Below are 6,514 nucleotides of genomic sequence, written 5' to 3'. Positions count from 1 at the left end.
TGTATCAGTATAAATTACAATTTCTGGGCCAAACGATGTCAAGGTCATCTTCGCCTAGTGTCCTATAAAGGAAATAACACTTGCAGAGGACGCAAAAAAGTAGGGATAATGATAAACCAATACAACATGTATACGACAAGAAGGCGGATTAAGGGAACAGCTGTGTCACTCTGTCAGTACAACTGCTTTTCTTAGTGTCTGCTGTATCAATGAAAACGAAATTATAACAGACTGTACATAGCACAGCCAGTTAAGGGTATTTACCCAAGGGCAAAGGTGATATTCCTGGCCCAGGTGTGATTAAAGGAAGGAACACACACAGATAACTGCATACAACCAGTGAGTGTTGGATGTTTTTCTTTTAGTTACAGCTTCCAGTTGAAGCCTTTTTTTCAAAGGCCCTCGCCCGTACGCACGCACGAACACACATACAGGCTTACCATACACACTGATGAACTAAAATCATCGCCATATTTGAAACACAGATGACTTGTAGAGTAGATTACAAATTACAAAATTTGTGAGTATGCGATTGCTTAAACAAAAATTACCGCCAAAAATTAACAGGTAGCATTTTGATAAATCCTTATAAAGAAAAAAGAATCATTACACATCGGTGTCGTTTACATAACAGATAATTATGTTTTTTTCATCGGTGTGTGACAAAAAGTTATTGTCTTCAACAAATATAGGCTTTGTCATGGTGCATGGCAAGATCAATAAATGCTTATTTCTCCGAAGGCCATATGTACGAGGAACAGAGGATCGACAGAAAACCTTGGAAAGGAATTAACTTCGGAAATGAGACACAAAAAAACATCGATTACTTATTGCTGTGACAAATGTTTTAACAATGAACACAAAGCATATTTTTTTCTTTCTTTTGCTAAACCATATGTTAAAAAAAAAGGTGCGTGCAGACGTTATAAAAATAGTAGTAAAGTAAAAAAGTAAAAATAATAACGTGTAACTGGGAGTAATTTTAACACAAATAGGTGCGCGTGACAAGATTGTTTCACTAATGTTAATGGAATTGCCTATTTAAGAAAATGTTTATGTATCGATCAGCACATAAGAGAGAGTATCTCGTGGTAGTGATCACTTCATTACCTAAAACCCATTAGCACAGTTGTATGCTGACTATGCAGTCTATTACATTAGGTGGACTGTACTCTTCTGTCGTTGGACAGATGATTGGTGAAATGAAAGAACTATCGATAAATGACTGGAGCAATCTACGCTGAGATATACTTTCGACTTTATCTGGTGAGCACCAGGAACTTTAGGTTGCTTTTCCCTTATTTTCTCATCAATGAAAATGAGTGCTAGCCAAATCCTTCGGAAACGGGCTCTGAAGAGAACGCGCAGTGTTCAGTTTTCACCCAATATCGACCGGGACTTCAAGAAAACCTATTATTTTCAACCAGTTAACGGTAATCATTTGCGCAAAGTGCTGGAAGACTCTCTAGACCAGAGCCAAGAATCGTCTAATCCACCGAAGAAGACCTTACTGAAATCACACTCCTTCGCGTATGGTGAGCTTAGCCGAGTTTTCTACACAACTAATGCTCACCAAGGAAGTTCTAATTCTGTCGGTCCCTGTCCGAACGGAAGGATTATTTTAAAACGAAAGCCCCATTCAGTGAGATTTTCTTCCCAGGAGCGTTTGGATGGTTTGACAGACAACAATGACTTTCAAAGAACACCATCTCAGTGGGTGCGAAGGAAGCCATGTGTGAAAGCCAACACCATGACCCATGATTCTGATAAGAGCATTGGAAATTCACCAAAGGATGTCACAAAGGAGTACCCATCTGTTAAATCAAATGTATTGTCTCATAACAGACTTGACTCGAGTGGATCCGACTCCGGGTTTGACAGCAGCTCTCCACCTAGTGACAGAAAGGAAACCAAAGATAAGAAACATGATGTATCTCAAACAGGCCATAAAATACTCTCTAAAGCTGATCCTAAAAACGTATCGTTTTTGCTTCGTAATAATTCGCTTGCAATGAATCTATCTGAGTCAGAGTGTGCAGGCTGTCAAAATGAAGACAGAGGAAGCAGTTCGAGTTCCATAGTCTCTAACGACGGCTCTGGTATGTCAGGACGCGGTCAAAATATTTCTCTACAGACTGTAATAAAGGAAGAGAAGGTGTCAAGTCAGAAGCCAAGTGAAATCTGTCAGGAAAACCGTGTTACAAAACCAAACGGGATAAAGTCCATACTGAAGCCCACCAGTGCCAGAAATGATGGTAAACCAAAGCAGAACTTTGTATTCCCATCTAAAACAATAACAAATCAACAGCCTCTTCTACTGAAACCGGAAGGTAATCATTCAAAATCCATCTTTAAGAAAAACAGGAAATTTTTACACAGGTCAACATCATTCACAAGTTTTAACAACAACGCCATGTCATGTCCAAAGGGACACAGTGCTGTTCGAGAAAGTAATCGAACTGTATCCATGGGAGATCTTTCTAGCATGAATTTCTTAAAGAAACATCCCGAAGGGTCTGACAAACGCCAAGACTATCCAAGGCTATCTTCTCAATCCTTTGGAGGGCAGGTAAGATAGGTTTTCATTTTCAGCACAAAGGGCTACTGGCACCGTTTTTGCTACGAAGTCACAGATATAGTCTGTCTTTCTTTCAAATGCTTTATTTGCCCTCCCCGCTGGGCTGAAAAATCGAGCAAATACAGATAGCTTTAAAAAGTAGTCTAAACAGACCTTAATTGTGGCATACTGGCATGTTACTTTGTAAGTGACTGTTGAATGAATTTTACTCAGTAAGGTTCAGAATACTTGTATATGTCTGAGTGTGGTAGCCATGTCCTTTTTAGCGTATCTGGGATACAAGCAAGATCAGAATACGAAGCGCGGTTATTTTTATATTATGTGGTATGTATTTGATCGAGAATTTTTCGCTTACATGATGACGGACAGGTGTATGGGTGGAAGACATGTGCGAACAATACACATTACACATACTAAACATTTACCGGGTTTTGTACACATGAGGTGATCACTTCTAATGAATGAGAATATCGTGGACAAATCCATTGCCTTACCTTACATGTGGCTGATATCTAACCATGACTGGTGCTATCAGATGAATATCAAATTTAGCGCTTCAGTTAAGACCAAATTGCATGTAAGCATGTGACTAGAATTTTAATTATGAAGGCAGACGAGCTATTTGGCCGTGAACCTGAGTTGTAATGAAAAATGCTGTATAGTCATGAACAAAACAGATTAATTATTATAGGTTGAATTGGAGTCCTAGACTAGGACATTGTTATACAGGTATTACATAAAAACATAAAGCTAGAAAGGAAGGAAGCTCTTAATAATTCTGTTTCTGGATTCGTCTCTGTCCCTTGTTTAAAAAAAACAGTCCAGTTGATAAAAACTGGGATCTCCATTGAACACTGAAACAGTGCAGCGTCCTTTATTCAAGTACTTAATTTACCTGTTTACTTTTCTAAGAGTGTGAAATTGCCTCGTAAATGCTTCATCATCAAATGAAAATGTCAACGCTACAACGGAAAAAAGTCAGAGGTAATTATTTCTCAGATGAGGTTATATTCCAGTTTTAGTTTCACTTATGAGATAGGCGGACACTTTTTTTTGACGTCTTATATGTGTTTACTTGTTTACTCAAAGAATCCATTATTTTAAGCACTAAAGGATCTAGTCTATAAACTTTGTGATTGGTATACAGATACTTTGCGCATATATGTGTATTTCATTACCTGTTTAATGACAAGTCTTGGTGCTGAGTTACATTAAAATGCTATACTTGTGTAAAACACTCTCTCCCGGATCTCATTTTAATCTGTAAAGGTATAAGCATTGTAATTTAATTTTGTTCCGGATTCAGCATATATATAGATGTATGAAATACCTTCACGTACAATCTCTTTGTACAGCTCGGATATGCAGCGAAGTAACGCCAGATCATTTTACCGTGTTCGCAAGGTATTAAAGCCCAGAAATATAAACGCACAGATATGTATAAAAACACAAAAGTATAAAAGTTGAGATAGGTATAAAAGCACAGAAATATAAAAGCCCAGATCGGTATAAAAGCACAGAAAGGCTACACTCACATTTCCCTTAACATGTCTTTGCTTAAATCTACTACTGGATCGTTATACAAATAATTTAGCAGTTAAGGAGTTCATTCATGCATATTCTGAACATCAGAAAAGCAGAAACAGAAATTACAGAACTTATCTTGTTATTAGGATAGTAAAAACCTTACAAGCAACATCTCATTCAACACTGTTGTCGCTGCTCCGGTATTGATCTCTATACTGTAGTCTTTTTATTTTGTAAACGGGATTCTGGTGATGAAGTAAGCATTCCTGATGCCTGGCCCCTTTGCATTGTATTAATGTGTTTGTATATCAGTCCTATACAGCATTTAGAGCATTTCGAGACCAGTGACTTCTAATATATTGTAATTAACATGACCGCATATTCTTGTTACCTAATTTTGCTCAAGATATGATACCTTGGGACCGTGTAAAGTGACATGTAAAATACTCAAAAGCGTATCGAGTCTAATAAATTGCAAGTAATATCACTGCATTTTTTGGCATGTAATTCTACTTAAGTTATGGTGCTAGAGGTCTCTGTAAATAGCTACTATTCATGAATTTACAGGAACCATTAGAATAAAATCCTTACTGATGTAAACTGATGTAATTAACCGGTTTCGTGCGACCATTTGCCAGCAATCACACTGTCGTCGCTGCTCTGGTTTTACTTTCATTGCGATCATTTGCAAGTTAGAATAAAACTCTAAATCAGGTAGATTGACAAGAGGCCGTATTTCTCCCGTTAGGCGTGAACATCTTCTACATTTCGTACGCAATATATCAAGAACTTTTATCATCGTCACTACCATCGGGGTAACATACCTTCCGGCTATCATCTTGTCAGTATATAGCTATCAAAGTGAGCGGCCTTGGCTAACTTTACTTGGAAAATGTTGTTACAGATATTGCTGACAAAAACCTATTGACACATGGGCAATGGTAACCAGAATGGAAGGACTCTTGCTTATGTAGATGAGACAACTTTTATTGCATTTGTTTCCATCTCCAACTGATTGATGGGTATTGTATGTCAAGTATGGGTGACGTCCCAAAGAAGAAAATCCTTGAAAAGACAGACCTGTACACAATCCTATTCCTAGATTACATTTTGACGTCGTATTTCACCATTGGGCTTCGTATTCGTGGTTTGTATCTTCTCACCATTCATACAGCGGGTTGCTTTGGGTACCAGTCTTGGAATATTTGACTCCCTTTTTGCTGTTCTTTTTTTGGTCTAATTTGCATGTAAAAGTTCAATATGTTATATTTTATTGCAAGATATAAATGTCTAAGTGAACACACCCTCAGCATCAACGCCGTAAATTTTATGTACATTGTGTGTCTTGCATCCTCCATTTGGCTATCCTAGTTTTGATATTTAAATACTGAATGATTAATGGCCTGGTTTATATTACCACTGGGATGGATCATACTTGTCCAACGACTGAAATGTTACTGACAATTCGTATCTCCTTGTAATGGCCGGTGTGCCTTCCCAAGTAGACTTGTGTTCACCCTTCCGCGAACAGGTGGCAATTAATCAAATTTTCTTGCACACCTTTTTTGACGCAGAGTTACTCCCCCTTCTTTTCTTCAGCGATGTGCATCATGAATATATTGCTTGCTACCTGATTTATTTGAATCGTTCCAGACTATGAACCGGTGGTTATGAGGGAAACATGGTATTAGTATAGATAATTGTCAAACCGGTTATGACGCCGGTCTCCATAGAAACAATGTGTGTCCATTGATCACTGAGATAGCCTATCCATCCTTATTGAATGAGCTTATCCGGAACCATCTCCTGCCTGAACAACGATTCACTGCGAATCAGATTACACTTGACAAATCTCGAACTATGGAAACCGACGCTTGTTATTTGACCTATAAACTGTGATGGTGAATATTTTGATGGTGGATTCAACACTACATACTGCATCGTGAATTCTCCACGGAAAATAAACCGTTTACTGTCTCCTGATTAAAACATGGTATCGCTACGATATGGCTGTAATATTGTTGAAGTGTAGGCCTACTGTTGTTAAACCATAATGATACATGCATTCAATTCACCGTGAAGAGATATATCTGCGTGACTGAAATGGCCCGTTTGACTCCGACTGTGTTTAATGTATCTGTCAACTTATATCTCCTCACATAACCGTTTTGTTTACAACGTTTAAACCGATAAAATATCTTACTGAGCTATATAGGTACGTATTTGTTGTAGAAATCGTGATCGGTTTCCTTGTATTCTTCAATTGTTTCATTGCTGTTAAAATGTTATTGTGTGTTAAATGTGATGACAATACAGCATTTTTAATAATTCTAGACCAGTGAAGTCTAATAAATTGCAATTAACATCTGATTTTTTTTACTTAATTCTGCTTAAGCTACGGAGCTAGGG

This window comes from Liolophura sinensis, chromosome 7 (assembly GCF_032854445.1).
Source record: "Liolophura sinensis isolate JHLJ2023 chromosome 7, CUHK_Ljap_v2, whole genome shotgun sequence".
In the NCBI taxonomy this organism is placed as follows: domain Eukaryota; kingdom Metazoa; phylum Mollusca; class Polyplacophora; order Chitonida; family Chitonidae; genus Liolophura; species Liolophura sinensis.
The sequence above is the reverse complement of the archived record's forward strand: the minus strand, read 5'-3'. Positions refer to the sequence as shown.